The following is a 20,384-nucleotide window of genomic DNA, read 5'->3' on the forward strand; positions in this document are numbered from 1 at the left end:
GTGCGAAGGGGGCTAGTGTGCCACAGCTAGCTGGGAGGGAGTCCGGGAAAAGTCTGGAGCTGCCGAAGAGACAAGAGACATTTTCTTGCCTCTTTGTTTCCTGGTGTGTGAGGAGAGGGGATTAAGAGCACTGCTTAAAGGAGCTCCAGAGACGGGCATGAGACACTAAGGCTGCTGCTGCCACCACCAAGAAGGCTGTGAGCGAGCACAGGTCACTCTCCACACCTCCCTTCCCAGGAGCCTGTGCAGCCCGCCACTGCCAGAGTCCCATGATCCAGGGACAACTTCCCCGGGAGAACGCATGGTGCGCCTCAGGCGGGTGCAATGTCCCACTGGCCTCTGCTGCTGCAGGCTCACGCCACACACCATGCCCCTCCCTCTCCCCGCCCTCAGTGAGCCAGAGCTCCTGAATCGGCTATTCCTTTAACCCCGTCCTTTCCGAGCAAAGAAGAGATGCCCTCAGGTGACCTACACGCAGAGTAGGGGCCAAAACCAAAGCTAAACCCCAGGAGCTGTGCAAACAAAGAAAAGAAAGGGAACTCTCTCCCAGCAGCCTCAGGAGCAGCGGATTAAATCTCCACCATCAACTTGATGTACCCTGCATTGGTGGAATATCTGATTAGACAAAGAATCATCCCAAATTGAGGAGGTGGACTTTCAGAGCAATGATATATATATATATTTTTTCCCCCTTTTTTCTCTTTTTGTGAGTGTGTATGTGTATGCTTCTGTGTGTGATTTGGTCTGTATAGCTTTGCTTTTACCATTTGTCCTAGGGTTCTGTCTGATTTTTGTGTTTTTTTTTAACTTAAAAAATTTTTTTCTTAATAATTATTCTTAGTTTTTATTTTTATAACTTTATTTTGTCTTATTCTTTCTTTCTTTCTTTTTTTCCTCCCTTTTATTCTGAGCCGTGTGGATGAAAGGCTGTTGGTGCTCCAGCAAGGTGTCAGGGCTGTGCCACTGAGGTGGGAGAGCCAAGTTCAGGACACCGGTCCGCAAGGGACCTTCTAGCTCCACATAATATCAATCAGTGAAAATCTCCCAGAGATCTCCATCTTAACACCAAGATCCAGCTCCTCTCAATGACCAGAAAGCTATAGTGCTGGACACCCTATGCCAAACAACTAGCAAGTCAGGAACAAAACCCCATCCATTAGCACAGAGGCTGCCTAAAATCATAATAAGGCCACAGACACACCAAAACACACCACCAGACATGGACCTCCCCACCAGAAAGACAAGATCCAGCCTCATCCACAAGAGCACAGGCACTAGTCCCCTCCACCAGGAAGCCTACACAACCCACCGAAACAACCTTAGCCACTGGGTACAGACACCAAAAACAATGGAACTATGAACCTGCAGCCTGTGAAAAGGAGACCCCAAATACAGTAAGTGAAGCAAAATGAGAAGACAGAGAAACACACAGCAGATGAAGGAGCAAGGCAAAAACCCACCAGACCAAACAAATGAAGAGGAAATAGGCAGTCTACCTGAAAAAGAATTCAGAATAATGATAGTAAAGATGATCCAAAATCTTGGAAGTAGAATGGAGAAAATGCAAGAAACTTTTAACAAGGGCCTAGAAGAACTAAAGAGCAAACAGTGATGAAAAACACAATAAATGAAGTTAAAAATTCTCTAGAAGGGATCAATAGCAGAATAACTGATGCAGAAGAATGGATAAGTGACCTGGAAGATAAAATAGTGGAAATAACTACTGCAGAGCAGAATAAAGAAAAAGGAATGAAAAGAATTGAGGACAGTCTCAGAGACTTCTGGGTCAACATTAAATGCAGCAACATTCGAATTATAGGGGTCCCAGAAGAAGAAGAGAAAAAGAAAGGGACTGAGAAAATATTTGAAGAGATTATAGTTGAAAACTTCCCTAATATGGGAAAGGAAATAGCTAATCAAGTCCAGGAAGCACAGAGAGTCCCATACAGGATAAATCCAAGGAGAAACACGCCAAGACACATATTAATCAAACTATCAAAAATTAAACACAAAGAACAAATATTAAAAGCAGCAAGGGAAAAACAACAAATAACACATAAGGGAATCCCCATGAGGTTAACAGCTGATCTTTCAGCAGAAACTCTGCAAGCAAGAAGGGAGTGGCATGACATATTTTAAGTGATGAAGGAGAAAAATCTACAACCAATATTACTCTATGCAGCAAGAATCTCATTCATATTTGACAGAGAAATTAAAATCTTTACAAACAAGCAAAAGCTAAGAGAATTCAGCACCACCAAACCAGCTTTACAACAAATGCTAAGGGAACTTCTCTAGGCAGGAACCACAAGAGAAGGAAAAGACCTACAATAATAAACCCAAAACAATTAAGAAAATGGTAATAGGAACATACATATTGATAATTACCTTAAATGTAAATGGATTAAATGCTCCAAACAAAAGACATAGATTGGCTGAAGGGATACAAAAACAAGAAGCATATATATGCTGTCTATAAGAGACCCATTTCAGAGCAAGGGGCACATACAGACTGAAAGTGAGGGGATGGAAAAAGATATTCCATGAAAATGAAAATCAAAAGAAAGCTGGAGTAGCAATTCTCACATCAGACAAAATAGACTCTAAAACAAAGACTATTACAAGAGACAAAGAAGGACACTACACAATGATCAAGGGATCAATCCAAGAATAAGATATAACAATTGTAACTATTTATGCACCCAACATAGGAGCACCTCAATACATTAGGCAAATACTAACAGGCATAAAAGGGGAAATCGACAGTAACACGATCATAGTAGGGGACTTTAACACCTTACTTTCACCAATGGACAGATCATCCAAAATGAAAATAAATAAGGAAACACAAGCTTTAAATGATACATTAAACAAGATGGATTTAATTGATATTTATAGGACATTCCATCCAAAAACAACAGAATACACATTCTTCTCAAGTGCTCATGGAACATTCTCCAGGATAGATCATATCTTGGGTCACAAGTCAAGCCTTGGTAAATTTAAGAAACTTGAAATTGTATCAAGTATCTTCTCAGACCACAACGCTATGAGACTAGATATCAATTGCAGGAAAAAATCTGTAAGAAATAAAAACACATGGAGGCTAAACAACACACTACTTAATAACGAAGAAATCACTGAAGAAATCAAAGAGGAAATCAAAAAATACCTGGAAACAAATGACAACGAGAACAGGATGACCCAAAACCTATAGGATGCAGCAAACACAGTTCTAAGAGAGAAATTTATAGCAATACAATCCTACCTTAAGAAACAAGAAACATCTCAAATAAGCAACCTAACCTTACACCTAAAGCAATTAGAGAAAGAAGAACAAAAAACCCCCAAGGTTAGCAGAAGGAAAGATATCATAAAGATCAGATCAGAAATAAATGAAAAAGAAATGAAGGAAATGATAGCAAAGATCAATAAAACTAAAAGCTGGTTCTTTGAGAAGACAAACAAAATTGATAAACCATTACCCAGACTTATCAAGAAAAAAAGGGAGAAAACTCAAATCAATAGAATTAGAAATGAAAAAGGAGAAGTAACAACTGACACTGCAGAAATACAAAGGATAATGAGAGATTATTACAAGCAACTGTATGCCAATAAAATGGACAAATTCTTAGAAATGCACAACCTTCTGAGACAGAACCAGGAAGAAATAGAAAATATGAACAGACCAATCACAAGCACTGAAATTGAAACTGTGATTAAAAATCTTCCAACAAACAAAAGCCCAGGACCAGGTGGCTTCACAGGTGAATTCTATCAAACATTTAGAGAAGAGCTAACACCTATCCTTCTCAAACTCTTCCAAAATATAGCAGAGGGAAGAACACTCCCAAACTCATTCTATGAGACCACCATCACTCTGATATCAAAACCAGACAAAGATGCCACAAAGACAGAAAACTACAGGCCAATATCACTGATGAACATAGATGTAAAACTCCTCAACAAAATACTAGCAAACAGAATCCAACAGCACATGAAAGGGATAATACACCATGATCAAGTGGGGTTTATCCCAGGAATGCAAGAATTCTTCAATATATGCAAATCAATCAATGTGATACACCATGTTAACAAATTGAAGGAGAAAAACCATATGATCATCTCAATAGATGCAGAGAATGCTTCTGACAAAATTCAACACCCATTTATAATAAAAACCCTACAGAAAGTAGGCATAGAGGGAACTTTCCTCAACATGATAAAGGCCATAAATGACAACCCCACAGCCAATATCGTCCTCAATGGTGAAAAACTGAAACCATTTCTACTAAGATGAGGAACAAGACAAGGCTGCCACTCTCACTACTATTATTCAACATAGTTTTGGAAGTTTTAGCCACAGCAATCAGAGAAGAAAAAAAATAAAAGGAATCCAAATTGGAAAAGAAGAAGTAAAACTGTCACTGTTTGCAGATGACATGATACTATACATAGAGAATCCTAAAGATGTTACCAGAAAACTACTAGAGCTAATCAATGAATTTGGTAAAGTAGCAGGATACAAAATTAATGCACAGAAATCTCTTGCATTCCTATACAGTAATGATGAAAAATCTGAAAGTGAAATTAAGAAAATACTCCCATTTACCATTGCAACAAAAAGAATAATATATCTAGGTATAAACCTACCTAAGGAGACAAAAGACCTGTAAGCAGAAAATTATAAGACACTGATGAAAGTAATTAAAGATTATACAAATCGATGGAGAGATATACCATGTTCTTGGAGTGGAAGAATCAACATTGTGAAAATGACTTTACTGCCCAAAGCAATCTACAGATTCAATGCAATCCCTATCAAACTACCACTGGCATTTTTCACACAAATAGAACAAAACATTTCACAATTTGTATGGAAACACAGAAGACCCTGAATAGTCAAAGCAATCTTGAGAAAGAAAAATGGAGCTGGAGGAATCAGGCTCCCTGACTTCAAACTATACTACAAAGCTACAGTAATCAAGACAGTACGGTACTGGCACAAAAACAGAAATATAGATCAATGGAACAGGTTAGAAAGCCCAGAGATAAACCCACACACATATGGGCAACTTATCTTTGATAAGGGAGGCAAGAATATACAGTGGAGAAAAAACAGCCTCTTCAATAAGTGGTGCTGTGAAAACTGGACCGCTACATGTAAAAGAATGAAATTAGAACACTCCCTAACACCATACACAAAAATAAACTCAAAATGGATTAAAGACCTAAATGTAAGGCCAGAGACCATCAAACTCTTAGAGGAAAACCTAGGTAGAACACTCTATGACATAAATCACAGCAAGATCCTTTTTGACCCCCCTCCTAGAGAAATGGAAATAAAAACAAAAATAAACAAATGGGACCTAATGAAACTTCAAAGCTTTTGCACAGCAAAGGAAACCAGAAAGAAGATGAAAAGACAGTCCTGAAAATGGGAGAAAATATTTGCAAACGAATCAACTGACAAAGGTTTAATCTCCAAAATTTACAAGCAGCTCATGCAGCTCAACATTAAAAAAACAAACAACCGAATCCAAAAATGGGCAGAAGACCTAAATAGACATTTCTCCAAAGAAGATATACAGATTGCCAACAAACACATGAAAGAATGCTCCACATCATTAATCATTAGAGAAATGCAAATCAAAACTACAATGAGATATCATCTCACACCTGTCAGAATGGCCATCATCAAAAAATCTAGAAACAATAAATGCTGGAGAGGGTGTGGAGAAAAGGGCCCTCTTGCACTGTTGGTGGGAATGCAAATTGATACAGCCACTATGGAGAACAGTATGGAGTTTCCTTAAAAAACGAAAAATAGAACTACCATACAACCCAGCAATCCCTCTACCGGGCATATACCCTGAGGAAACCATAATTCAAAAAGAGTCATGTACCAAAATGTTCATTGCAGCTCTACTTACAATAGCCAGGACGTGGAAGCAACTGAAGTGTCCATTAACAGATGAATGGGTAAAGACGATGTGGCACATATATACAATGGAATATTACTCAGCCATAAAACGGAACGAAAGTGAGTTATTTGTAGTGAGGTGGTTGGACCTAGAGACTATCATACAGAGTGAAGTAAGTCAGAAAGAGAAAAACAAATACCGTATGCTAACACATGTATATGGAATGTAAAAAAAAGGTCATGAAGAACGTAGGGGCAAGATGGGAATAAAGATGCAGACCTACTAGAGAATGGACTTGAGGATACAGGGAGGGGGAAGGGTAAGCTGGGACAAAGTGAGAGAGTGTCATGGACTTATATACAGTACCAAATGTAAAATAGCTAGTGGGAAGTAGCCACATAGCACAGGGAGATCAGCTCGGTGCTTTGTGGCCACCTAGAGGGGTGAGATAGGGAGGATGGGAGGGAGGGAGATGCAAGAGATATGTGGACATATGTATATGTATAACTGATTCACTTTGTTATAAAGCAGAAACTAACACACCATTGTAAAGCAATTACACTCCAAAAAGATGTTAAAATAAATAAATAAAGTGTATCTTTCCCTTTCCTTTGTAGTGAGCCGTTTTCCCTTTTCTGTATTGCTTCTAGGGATGCTAATACTACTTCAAATACCACTGCTACTACATGTATTGCTACTACTGTAAAAAAGTAAGATAATTGTTATAGCTCATGTTAAGTGCATATACCTACTATATAGATTTAAGCCCTAACATGTACTAAATTATTTAAGCCTCATATCAACTTATGATGGGTTGAATTGTGTCTCCCTCCCCCACATTTACATGTTGAAATCCTATCCTCCAGTTTCAGAATGTCTGTAGTTGGAGATAGGGTCTTTAAAGAGATAAAATTAGGTCATTAGGATAAGCTCTAATCCAATATGACTGGTATCCTCATAAGAAGAGGCAATCAAGGACACAGACATGCACAGAGTAAAGACCATGTAAAGACACAGAGAGAGGATGGTCATCTTCAAACCAAGGAGGAACAACCCTGCAGACACCTTGATCTCAGATGTCTAGGCTCCATAAATTGAGAAATACATTTGTGTTGCTTAAGCCACCCACTCTGTGATACTTTGTTATGGCAGCCCTAGAAGACTCATATACAACCTTATGAGTAAAGTAGTATTGACTTCAAATGAGGGGTTTACAGATGAGGAAGCTGACACAGAAATAAGGTAACTTGCCCAAGGTTACACAACTTTATTTCCTTTCAGAAATAAGGAAACGAGAGCCCAAGAATTTGACTTACATAAAGCTTCACAGTTAGTTTGAAGAAAGATTCAAAATTAGAAAAGTCGAACCCTACCCTATATTTTCACCATTTAGCATCAGAGTTCTCAGAAATATGTCATTTAGTCCCTTTGGCTGAGTTAAGACAAAGTGGTCACAGGGCAGGAGTGAATGAAGTCACATTTCTGTCATGGCTGTGGATGCCAAATGAGGAGCAAGAGCATGTCTCTCTCTCCACCTCTTCATTTATTTTTCACATCCGCTCTGATGTCCAGGGCAAAGCTGCATTTAAAAGGAACATGGGTTCCTGAATAACTGTGTGGATTAGAGTCACTTTGTCCACCCACATTGAATGAATGCAAGAAATAAATCTTACTGGGTTAAACCAACGGATTTAGTGTGTGTTTTTTGTTATTGCTGTTGTTGTTGTTGTTTACTGCTGTTGGCCCACCCTTACACACAGAGATTATGATTGGAATTAAACTAGACAAACTATTCCACTGCAGGGCCACAGTAATTAGTTTAGGTTGGGTGCATGCCCCCATCAAAGCCAATGAAATATGAAGAGCTATTTTTTGAGTATTCTGGCAAAAGGAAGAGTCTTTTACTGGAACTATTAGAATTGGTTTCTTTCTTCCACCCCTCCCCCAACCCACCATGTTGAGCAATTCAAGCTTCAAATCTGCAGTAGCTTTTCATCGGCAGGAGACCACTATGTGGAGGAAGGGGCCAGTACTGCAGAGTGCAGAGAGAGGGGGAAGCCAGGTCCTGATGGCATTATTTGATCTGCTGGATCAAGCCTTGCCAGCTGTGGCCTCCTTCAGTTCAGTGAGACAATCAGGTCACTTCATTGTTATAGTCTGTTTGAGTTTTCTCCTCCTAGAAACATACTTAGAGTTACTGAGTGCCAGCTGCCCACACAGCACCCATTATCTCCTTTTTCCTTCCCAAAAGAAACTCTCTTTTTCAGATGCCCCATCCTCGTGTAGCCCATATGACTTAGAGGAATCCCATCAGCTTCAGGAGCGAATCTGATTGGATTAAGAGTTATCTCACCGCCCCTTGTCTGTGATTGGTTGTGAAAAGTCATGTGACCCAGTTCTGGCCAATGACATGTGATGAGAGGGCTGTTGGTGTCATCTGGGGAAGTTCTGCCTTGCTTTTAAGAGCAAGCTATTCTCTCTTTCGATAATTGAATGAAGGCAGATGAATCCACCATTGTCCCTTGGACAACTTAAAAAAATGAATCCAACCATGTGAATAGCAAAGCCAAGGACTGTAGAGAACCTAAGCTCCAGATAACAATATTGAGATTCTGGATCAACCAACTCCTATTAAATTTCCTGTTAAATGAGCTTATACATCCTTTCATTGAAAAAGCTAGTTTAGAAATAATTGAAACTCATCCAGTTATTTGAATAACTGAAAGTTAATTGCTGCATAAAGCCTCCCAGTAGTTCCAAATGCTTCCAATAGATTAAATAATCCCTACCCTCTGTCCCCAAAGCAATGATAACCAAAATGTGCTTTATCCTTTCTGTCTCCTTAGGCTATAAATAGTCAAATGGTTTTCCTCTCACATAAACGCCAGGGAATAAACTCTGTGCAATCTCTTCAAACCAAAATAGTAAAAGGTATTAAAATATCTTAAAGTGGTCTGTGTTCTATGACACAGACTAGGAGAGGTTATTTGACAATATCCTTTGCAGCAGGAGGGGAAACTGTTGGCATATTCCTGGCTCTTGAGTGAGTTATAGGACGGGAAAAGAGATTGTTTTTTTCTCTTCTCTTGCCCAAGATCGTTCTTTGATTATATTGCAGGGATTAAAGACTGATGATGAAAATGAAATTAGCTGTTAGTCTTAGTGAGGTAATTATGTTCCTGAACTACCAGGAGAGATGGACTTTGAGGCATCTATTTATATAATGAAAGATTTCAAATGCCTAATATTTATATATAGACTTGGTTCTTATATTTGTAAAGTTTCTTCTTCAGTTAATGTTAATTTGCCTCTACTATCAACTCTGGGAGGTAACTGTGGCAGGTTTTGTCAATTTCATTTTACAAATAAATTTGAACAAGGAGAGTGACTTGATTTCTAGGTTGATTCCATTGTGATAGAACACACTGCATATGATTTCAATTCTTTTAAACTTGTTGAGGTTTGTTTTATGACCCAGGAAATGGTCTCTCTATGTTCTGTGGGCACTTGAAAAGAACGTGTACTCTGCTATTGTTGGGGGGATGCTTCTATAGATGTTGATTAGATCCTGTTGGTTGATCGTGTGGTTGAACTCTCATGTATCTTTGCCAATTTTTGTGTCTAGTTGTTCTATCAAATATTAAAAGAGAGGTGTTGGAGTCTGAAATTATAATTGTGGATTATACTTCTTTCACTTTTATCAGGTTTGCTTCACATATTTTGCATCTCTGTTGCCTTGTGGATACACACTGAGCATTGCTATGTCTTTGTGGGTTGACCCTCTCATCAGTATATAATCTCTCTCTCTGACTCTGGTAATTTTCTTTGCTCTGAAGTCTACTTTGTCTGTCATTCATTAGCCACTCCTGCTTTCCTTTGATTATTGTTTGCATGATATATCTCTTTCCATCATTTTACTTTCAACTTGTGTGTACTGTTATATTTTAAGTGACTTTCTTGTAGATGATATACATTTGGATTATGTTTTTTAATTCACTCTGCCAAGGTCTTTTAACTGGTATATTTAGATCATTTAAATTTAATGTACTTATTGATATACTAGGGACTAAGTTTGCCATTTTATTTTTCTTTTGTTTATTCTCTGTTTTTCATTTATGATTTATTTTTTGCCTTCATATGAGTTACTTAAACTGTTTTTTAGAATTGCATTTGATTTATCTGTAGTGTTCATCAACAGTGTATCTCTTTGTGTAGTTTTTTTTTAATGGTTGCTCTAGGTATATATATAACTTATCACAGTCTACTGTTGTCATCATTTTACCCATTTGAATGAAGTGTAGAAGAACTTACCTCTCTTCATGTCCATTTATCCTCCTGTTCATAATATAGTTTTCTTAAACATTTCCTCTACTTACTTTGATAACCACATCAGACAATGTTATAATTTTTTCTTCAACCATCAAATATAATTTAGAAGTCTCAAGAATAAAAGGCAATTCTATTGTCTTTACTCATAATTTTGGTTACTGTATTTCCTTGTTTTTGATGTTCTAGGGTTTCTTCTTTTAGCATTTTCTTTCTTTTTAGAGAATGTCTGCCCAACTGAAACCAGAACATCCCAGCTCAACTCAGTCCCAATTGCAAGCCTCAGATTCATGAGCTAAAGAAACAGTTATTGTTTCAAGTCACTAATTTTGGGACGGTTTATTATGCAGCACTGTTGTGGTAATAGGTAACTGATACAGAATGGATGGGAAGCCCTGTACACAACACACACACACACACACACACACACCCCTCCTGCAGACCCTGAAGTGTAGAGAAGACTGAGATTATTTGTAACCCTTGCACAGAGCAAGCCCAGACCAATGGCTTCTCAGTCTGTGCTTAAGGACAATCTTTTCCAGATTCAGAGAATCCCAGATAAAACAAGACTCCGAGGAATGCTGCATTCCCTTCTAAGACTTCCCTCAGCTTCCCAGGCAAGATGTAGAGAGGCCAGAGAAGCCTTCTCTCCTAGAGGTCAGGCTCTAACTCCTCATTTAATAGATCACATTCCATATCTTCCACTCTTACTGGCCCATTATGTCCCTCTCGCTCTCTTTTCCTCATGGTATTCTGTGTTGTTAAGGCTGGCTATGGGCTTTCTCTAATTTGTATAAAAAAATCAAGAATCCTCATTACACTCAAAGGAGAAATATCTCTTTACAAGTCCTACCAAGGCACCTAGGTCTGTTCTAGAACTAGGTTAGTTCCCCTTCAAGGTAGAAGATTTTAAAGACTTGAGAAAATTTAGAAAATACTTATTGCTAAATTCCAGAATCCCTGTCTCCACAAGCGGGGGTTGTCTCTCTCTAGCCATTCCTGCAAGGGTTTTCTTTTTCTTTTTTCTTAGACCAACGCTGTCCCTGGACTCAGAGGAGTCAGGATAAGGCTTTATTTAAGATTTTTCTGTTTCTAGCCTTATCTAGATAACTAGCCAATTGTCTTGTTTGACTCCATGTGAGGGGATCCTAATCCATGCGGCGCATCAGGGGAGGGATAAAGGGAGCAGTGAGCATTTTCTGAGGGACCATTTCCTTTGGGGTACCACGCTGGGCAGTAGGGTATATCATCTGAGGCTTAGCCCCTGATGTTGCTACTATTATTATCTTCATTTTATGAACAAGGAAATGAAGGTTCAGTAAGGGGAAGTATTTATCAAATGTTACTCAAGAAACAGATCAGTGTTACTTCTATAAGCCTACCAGACCTTGCTAATTACAGGAGAACATCCTCTGCCCCCACCCCGCCTTGCCCCCAACACACTTTTTTGAAATTTAAGAAAAAGTAAAGGAGATGATAATATGGCAACTACCTAGTATCTATTACAAAGAATTGGTCAATGCTGACATTTTGTCTCATTTGTGGTAAATATTTAAAATAAAATGTTAAATAACTTGAACCCTCACTTTCAACATCATTTACTATCCTCTCTCCACTCCCACCTCCCAAAATAAATCTCTACTATAAGTTTAGTGTTTTTCCTTTCAGCCCATTTTTCATACAGTTCAAAGACCTTTCTGGGGGTAGAAAGTTTCATTCTCCCTACTGCTTCCTTACAGGGATTTTGGGAATCCCATACCTTAGAAAATGTCAGTGACCTCTGTCTGCCCTTTGTGCTTTGGCCCCCCATGGTTTGTGACGTTGCTGCACAGGGCAAGTTCAGACAGAGTGATGTTCTTGGTAGAGCTGAAGTGGTCCACCACTGCTACAGCAGACACGACTCTTTGTTCTCAACTCATGCTGTGAATTGTTCAGTTCCATTTTGTTTCTGGAGCTGCAGGACAACTTGATATGATGCTATCTAGTGTTCCAACCTTTGCCAGAAAAAGAAATGAGGCGTCACCTCAAATAAAGCAAATAGACTTTAAAACAGGGAAGAAAAGATGTTATTACCAGAAGAACTTAAAACCAAAGCTTGAGGGGTTTTTTTCTTCTTTTTCTTAATCACCATTGCACTGCAGGAGTTACTGTTGGTGTCCCTTACACTTACATCTTCGGTGCACAGCTACCAGGACATGCATACCTCTGGGACCACTCTGCCCAGTCTGGGAGGCTGAAGTAACGGGGAACCCGTGTGCACTAGGAGCAGTCCTCAACAAATGACTGCTAGGAATTGATGTAAAGGATCTTAGCTCCTTCTCTCAGGTAGGATAACAAAAAGGCATGTGTCCAACACTCCCAGAGTTTTCCAGTGGAATTCAGCTCCATCTATGAGAGTGCTGGCTGGCCGGGTTACGCACACTTCACCAGATGCTTTCCTCTGGGTCTTAAACCCTACGCCCCTACCAGTATTTCCTTCACTTTCCAAGTAACCATTGAAACCACTGGCTTTGGAATCTTTGTCTCAGGGTCTCCCAAACTCAGAAAACTCTTCTGTGGTAGATTGCAAAATGGCCATAAACTCCACCTTCCTCTACATCTTTACTATGTGATGTTACAGCTTCTCCCATCCAGGAGTGGGTCTTGGGTCTTGCTTTGGCCAACAGAATGTGGTGGAAGTGATGGCATGCCAGTTCCAAGCCTAGGCTTCAAGAAAATATACAGTACTACTTTTTCTCAAATATTCATGAGCATTAATAAATGGTTGTTCTAAGTATTGGGTGATTTGTCAGGTAACAGAAACTAACTGATCTAAGTCCTTATATGAGACCACCTCTTGCATGTATTTCCTTGAATGAGAGTATTGTTTACCTTAAGGAAAAGCATCTTCTCTGGCACAGAGAGTAAATGACCTTCTCAGGGTTGCCCAGCAGAATGTGAGTGCCAGTAGCCGTCAGTATCCTGGTTTATTACTTTGTTCCAGGGCCTCTGTGCTGAATCACCTTGTCTGGGTTTGCCTGCTAGCTGCTGCGTTTTCTCTCCACCATGGCTGCCAGCCTGGCTGCTGGTTTTTTCCAAAGCCCTCTTTTCACACAGCCGTGAGGTAGGAGGGCCCTGAGTTTTTATGGATTTTGCCAATGACATATGTGTCTGATAGGGATTCAAGTGCTTACAAAACTGGCCTGAAATGCAGAGCTCACCATAAACACTGTAATTGCTAGACGCTGGAAAATTTATGGAGCTGCAGAGCCAGCAGGATGCAGAGGAACAACATTGAATAGAGTAAGTCTGGCTGCTTCATCCTGGCTTTGCCTTTGGTCTATGAAGTTATTTTCAGCTCTAAGATGTCAGGATGCCAGGATTTGAGGACTAAGTAGGGCCTCATGAAAATGCAAAGCCAAAAGGCATGGGGTTAATTGTCTAACTGAAGGAAGTTCTTATAGGCTAGAATGGTGGTTCTCTATAGGGTCCCTATACCAGCATCACCCGGGAACTTGTTAAAAAAGAAAATTCTTGGGCCCCATCCCAGACCCTCTGAATCAGAATTTCTTGGGATGGGGCCCCAGTAATCTGTTTTACCAACCCTCCAGGTGATTTGAATGCAGACTCAAGTTTGAGAATTATTGATCTAGGGGCATGTTATTCCAAATGTAGCTCACGGTGTTGGCATTGCCTGGGAGCTGGTTAGAGAAGCAGAAGCTCAGCACCATCTCCTCAGCCTTCCTGAATCAGAATCTGCATTCAACAAGACCCCTGGGTGATCTGAGTGCACATCAAAGCTGAGAAGACCTGGGTATACATTTCTAATCTCAAACCTTGAAGTTTGTGATTCACTGGGTCTGGGGTGGGGCTCACTAATTTGCATTTCTAAGAAGCTCCCAGGTATCGCTGATGCTGCAGTTTTGGGGACCACACTTTGAGCAGCAAGACTCTAGTTTTCAGGCCAGGCTTAGAATCTGGTCATGGGAGGGTTTCAAGCCAATCCAAATTTGAGCCACTCTGGACAGACCTGCAGGCTGCACACTGCTCAACTCCAGAAGGCACCATTCACATAGACTCTGAGGCAAGGACCTGAAACCCAAAGCTAAGTAAGATAAGAGGCAAGAGTTGGGTAAAGAGTGGGCCTTAAAGAGTTTCAGAACCGGGTTTGAATCTTAACCTTGCCTCTTACATAGTTATGTGATCTTGGGAAAACCATTTAACTCTGTGTCTCAATGTCCTCGTCTGTAAAATGGAGATGGTCATACCTGCCCCACTAGATGAGATACTTAATGGTCAGTACACAGAACAAGCCCAGCAAATATTCGTCTTTTCCTTTCAGCCAAGGGAATAGAAGTGTCAGCAGATGTGCTGTCTCCTCCTCCAGTCTCATCCTGGCCAGTGGCTTATTTGTCTGCTTCGGGCTGAAGGCCAGGTAAGTGTGATGGGCTTTTCTTTAGCGCTCCTAGGGGTCAGATGAAGGTGATACAAGAATAACGCAGGCTATTTATATTAGGAACACTTCCCATGGGTTTGTAAAAATCGATTAATAAAAATGACCAATGTAGCCAATTTCAAACCACACCTACCTACCAAAGTCAAAAAAGACAGCAGCATCCCTGGTCCTGCCAAGGCTCACTATGATGCCCCTGGAGCCTGGAATCACGCAGAGGCTTTGTGAGGGCACCTTGGTGTGTCAGGCAGGGAAATCTGCCCTCTTCAACTTAAAGGATACAGTTAAGCCATTCCTGTGTTTCTTTCTTTCTTTTCTTTTCTTTTTTTTTTTTTTTGAGAAAAAGACAGTGATGCTCTGAAACAAACATAAAGACGAAATAAAGTATATATTGGGGACAAGGGGAAAGCCATTTGGGGTACAGAGCAGGCAGCAAGATGCTATCAAAGTTTTAAAACACAAACCAACCAGGGCAATGTTAAGAGGTCAGGTGAACCTTGACAGTGTCAGAAACCAGACATCCCTAAATTTTCTTTTTTGCACTTAGGAGAAGCAGAAGAAAGGATATGTGTTTTTTCTTCCTTTCTTTTTAAATTCAGGGCTGGTCGTATTTTTAGGAGGAGGTGGAACGGCTGCTGACTTTAGGCAGGATTTCAGCCTGAGACAGCCACTAGAGGGCGTCAGAGATCCAGAAAAACTGTTTCTGAGAGAAGCCCCAGGGAGGGAGCTGAAAGGTCTGTTCTGGGTGGGGTGTTTGGGCATAAGCTGATTCCTGAGAACCTTCTCAGCAGGTGTTCACCCTCCCACGAGAAGGCAGTAGCCAGCTCTGTAGGGAAGTTAGATAATTGACCAATTTATTCACTGTAAATGGTTTCTGCATGCAAGTCTCTGTCTGTCCTTGGTGTGAAAGTACAGATGAGGGTGTAGGACTTTTTATGAGAGTCTGTAACTGAAAAGAAGCCTAGTTGTAGGGCTCAGGGGTGGTATCAGGAACAAGCTTGGAAGCTGTGGACCGTCGTACCCCATTACTTCCATGTGCTGCCCCAGTAAACATAAAATCAAAATACAAACAGCATGTTTGTAGGCAAATAGAGTTTTGAACGAAGTTCCAGATTGCCACCTGTTAATGTGTCCCGTATAGAAAATTCTAGCGCTGTCCTGATTGGGTATTTACAGTGTGCGTTGAAGCAGGGGTAAAGCTGATTCCTCTACTGTTGCTCAAAAGGTCCTTTAAGTGTTCACTAAAACAAAACACCGTAGAACTTAGAAACTCACCTTTCCTGGAGAGATCTAGAACACAGGAGGGGCTATCTCAGTAGGAGGACATGGTAGAAAATGGCCTAAAAAGCTATGATCTAGCCAGAGGAACTGCTGGTCATGGGAAGCAATGGGGCAGAATGGGCACCGCTTGTTCCACCAGCCTCTGCTAGGGAAGAGATCCCTCAGCCCCGCCCTTATGCCTCTGCAGCCCCCTCCAGCAACGAAGACCCTTTGTCAGCATGACCTATACTTCCTGCCCTCGCTCCCACCCCACCACGGCTGGCAGCAACTTTTTTTTGTTTTTCCGGTACGCGGGCCTCTCACTATTGTGGCCTCTCCCGTTGCGGAGCACAGGCTCCGGACGCACAGGCTCAGCGGCCATGGCTCATGGGCCCAGCCGCTCCGCGGCATGTGGGACCTTCCCGGACCGGGGCACGAACCCGTGTCCCCTGCATCGGCAGGCGGACTCTCAACCACTGCGCCACCAGGGAAGCCCCTGGCAGCAACTTTTGTGAGTTGGGAAGGTTACAGATCAGGAAGAGGTGTTCCTTAGAGCAGGAGTGGGGTCTCCCACTCCATGCGTGTGCTCCAGGAGGGCTGAGTCCCAGATGACTTGCAAATATGGTTTCCTTCCTGTGGAGAGCTTCTGGGAAAGGAAAGAAATTGGCTGGGCTTCAGTATATTTCCTCGGTTGTAAGAGAAAGATGGATAAAATAAATGAGATGAGACCAATTCTATCAAGTAATATAATGATGCTTCCCTTTCTAATAGAAATTTCTTTTTCAGAAGCTAAAAATTCCGTGAACCTCTTAAATCCCAGTTTACCATGGATACAAGGAAGTAGGTCCTCCTTGTCAGACTCTCTCTTGCTGTCTGGATCGCTGTGGCCAGCCCCTCTGGCTCCCCTCCTTCCCAGGGGTAAAGTCAGCGGCATCAATCCTCCTGTAGGTAATGCCTGCCTTTTGTCAGTCTTTGCTCCTTAGTTCCCATCACATCAAGTCCAAGAATCTTTACCCGGCTTCCAAGGACAGGCCATCTCTTCCACTTAATACCTATCTGATACTCTCATCTTGCTGGTCATCTCACCTGACATGGAGCTCTCTGAGCATTTGTGTGTGCTGTTCCCCTTCCGTGGGAACCTTTCCTTGTTGCTGGCATTAAACCTGAACCCAAGCTACATTTCCTCCAAAGAGGCTTTCCTGTCTACTTCGCCTTATTGATTGCCTCTTCCTTTGAACTCTCACATGTTCCTATAGACACTGGGGGACTTGATCCAACAATGTTTTGTTTTGGTTTTTTTTCTCTTTGTTATTTTAGGAAACTTGATTGTAGGCTGACAATTAGATGGCTATGTCTTTGAGGACAGAGGTTTGAACGTAGCGTCCCAAGACCCCAACATGATGACCCCATGTGCACATTAGAAATGCAGTTAACATTTGCCCGGTTAACTCCTCTGCACCTTCAGATCTTAGGTTCAACCTCACTTCCTAAGGGCAGCTTCCCCATTGGATCTAAATCTCCTACTATAGTTTCCTGGAGAACTGGGACCTCATAGAATTCCCACAAAAAAAACACTCCTGCACAGTGCTTCTGAAAGACAGAATCTTTAAATTTTGCTTTATTTTATTACTCAGTTCCTTCCATGAGGGCTGGGACAATGTCTGGTTTTGTTTAGTGCCTAGGGCAGTGCCCGGCACACAGCGGGGCCTCTATATTTTCTTAAAAGAATGAATGCATACTGGTGGGAGGGAGTGTGACATGGACATCTTGGGGAATGAGGAGGACAGAGCTGAGGATGCTAACCTCCTGGGAGCTGGTACCCTTGAGCTAAACAGAAGTTAACAGCAGAGACTCAGATGGGTCAAGTCAGCAAAATCATTTTGGAATCATTATTGGTAATGAGTGACATGTTTTCTCAAAGATTTTCTGAGGAACTTATAAAAGTGATGCATGTTCATCATGGAAAATATGTAAAGTTTAGACAATTATAAGGAACCAAAAAAAGTAACTCCAAGCCTACCAACCAAAGCCTTTTATAAAAATAATATTTTCTTCCAACACTGGTTTAGTGACTTTTTTTACATAGTGGAACAATTTGGAGGTGGGGTCTACACAGAGCTCCCTGCCAGGACCAAGATCCAGGTACACACAGGTGTAACTTACTCATTAACCCACCCATGTTCGCTTCCTTCCCATCACCGCCATTTCCACAATCTCCCCTGTGTTTCCTGGAATCACTTCCCACATAAGCCATTTGCCCTGCTTCTGGGGAACCTAGTCCGAGACCGTACCACCCCACTTCTTAACTATGAGTTCAGGCACTGCCCAGATTAAAGTTTCCCTCTTCTTTTTAACTAAAGTGGACGCTAAAAAGTCTAAACGATCCAACATATATTTTAAGGCACAGGATAGAAATGCAAAACCATGCCAGGTTGCTGACTCTTTGTCATCAGAACTTCTGATAGGAACATTCCCAAGAGGGAATAAATTATACAGACTCTGGTCTCTTCGGAGGTGACTTTGGATTGTTCTTTATTTCTCCTCTCTTTTGTCCCCTCATTTCTTTCTTAATCTGCTTCCTCTATAGTAGAGGGTATTCTAAACCGAACTGTTTTTGCTGCCAATCCCTAATTAGGTTTCCAGATACACACACAAACCTGGATGTGATGCTAGCCTTGCTATAAAGCAAGTTCATACGCATGTTATTTGATTCATAGTTACCACTAGTTCTAAAGGCCTGATGCATGCCGACCAGTGTCTACTAGGTTCTACAAGAGATTCGGCAGGGGCTACTAAGACACTATCCTTGTAGGGAAGATAAGACACATACACAGCTGGACTCATGCAGAGCCAAGTGTGATGTGTCAACTGAGGGGCACACATAGGCTGAAATAAACAAGCAAACAACCAACTCGAGGGATTCAGAGAAAGTAGTGAGTCATTCTGGATGGAATTCGAGAAAGCTTCATGGAACAGGCTAAGAACGATGGGTGGGTTGGATTTTAATGGATCAAATGGGTCAGGACAGAGAGAGAAGTAATCAAAGCTTCCCCTGTCTCAGTTCCTAGGGGACTCCTATCTGATGTCAAAAGCTAAGACTGCTGCTTCCCTTTCCTTACCCACAATGGTTACGAAACCTTTGGAATTTCCTTCTATCTCAGCTCCTCCAATACCCAGTGAGGAAGCAGCATCATCTTTCTGATGTAGGCAGACTGGGCCAGACCCGAGTCCAACCAGAAAATAGGCATATCATCGGGGAATGCATTTCACTTTAAATATCAGAACCCCATCTAACAGGGGTCTAAACAAAAGGGACACTGATTGTATCTCACGTTAAAAGAAAACCAGAGATAGGCATTGGTTGCTGCCGGTTCAGCTATTCAGCAATCTCACCAAGCACCCAGGATTTTTTCATCTTCTTCCTGCCTTCCTCAAGCTGTTGGTTTTTCAACCTCATGCTGCTCACCTCCTGGTTGCAAGTTGGCTGCTATGGACTCAGGCATCGCGACTGCCTCCGAGGCAGGAAGGAGGGAGGAGGGCGGTACCGGAAGTCTCTCTTGTGTTCAAACAGCAAAAGTTTTCTCAGGAGTCCCCTGCCAATCTCTACTTCTATGTCGTTGACTAGAACTGGCTCAGATGGCCCAGCGGTAAAACATTCTGGAAACTTGGGCATTTCACTTTTTAGGCGCTGTAATTACAGAAAGCAAGGAAGGAGGGATAAGGAATGGCTGCAATGATGATGCTACAAATTCTGCCACCCCTGCGGAAAACTTCACCTGCTGTGGCCAAGACTCTCAGAGCCTTCCTTGCTCCCTCTTGGCTGGTAGCTCGTTTACCAGTCAACTATAACTGAGCCATACTATGTAACAAAGCAGCCCATATCTCAATGGCTAATAATAAACATGCATTGTCATGCTCACAGGTTCGCTGATTTGCCAGGGTGGCTCTGTTCCATACATGTTTCACTCTTCTGGAGCCAGAGGAATGATGTGGCAGAACTCTGCACAAGAGAAGCAAGAAGAAAGTGTGCTGCCTCTTTGTGTGTAGGCTCAGAACTGACTCACTGCCATTTCTGTCCATGTTCCACTGGCCAAAGTAAGCCCACGTGGGACCAAAGCAAGATTTCTAGTGGAAGGAACTGCAAAGCTATTTAGGGAAGGGTATGGGTACAGTGAGGGGTGAGGAATGAGGTGATCTAATAATGTTATCTGTGTGACAGTGGTGGGGGGCCAGGATGTGAATGTGTGTCCTTGCAGGTGGCAAATGTGCTTGGAACAGGCAAGGGTCTACTGAAGGCAGTGCCTAGGCAGTGAAGTGGCCTCAGGGTGGTCATGTTAGACCAGGTGTGAGGGAAGGGATGGATACAGGGGACTAGTCCTTTAGGGAAGGCAAAGCAGGTTGTACCTTGAATCACCTTTCGCGGGTGGCTTTTACTGATTGAA

At 41.7% G+C, this 20,384-nt stretch overlaps 1 pseudogene; it reads right to left on the reverse strand.

Moving 5' to 3' along the window:
• LOC113626628 (thioredoxin-like protein 1 pseudogene) overlaps nt 1-19,445 on the reverse strand; it is a 43,248-nt pseudogene extending 23,803 nt beyond the window's left edge.
• Nucleotides 19,446-20,384: the final 939 nt, after the last annotated feature.

This window comes from Aethalodelphis obliquidens, unplaced genomic scaffold (genome assembly GCF_003676395.1).
Source record: "Aethalodelphis obliquidens isolate GAN/ISIS:26980383/991018 unplaced genomic scaffold, ASM367639v1 scaffold18, whole genome shotgun sequence".
NCBI lineage: Eukaryota > Metazoa > Chordata > Mammalia > Artiodactyla > Delphinidae > Aethalodelphis > Aethalodelphis obliquidens.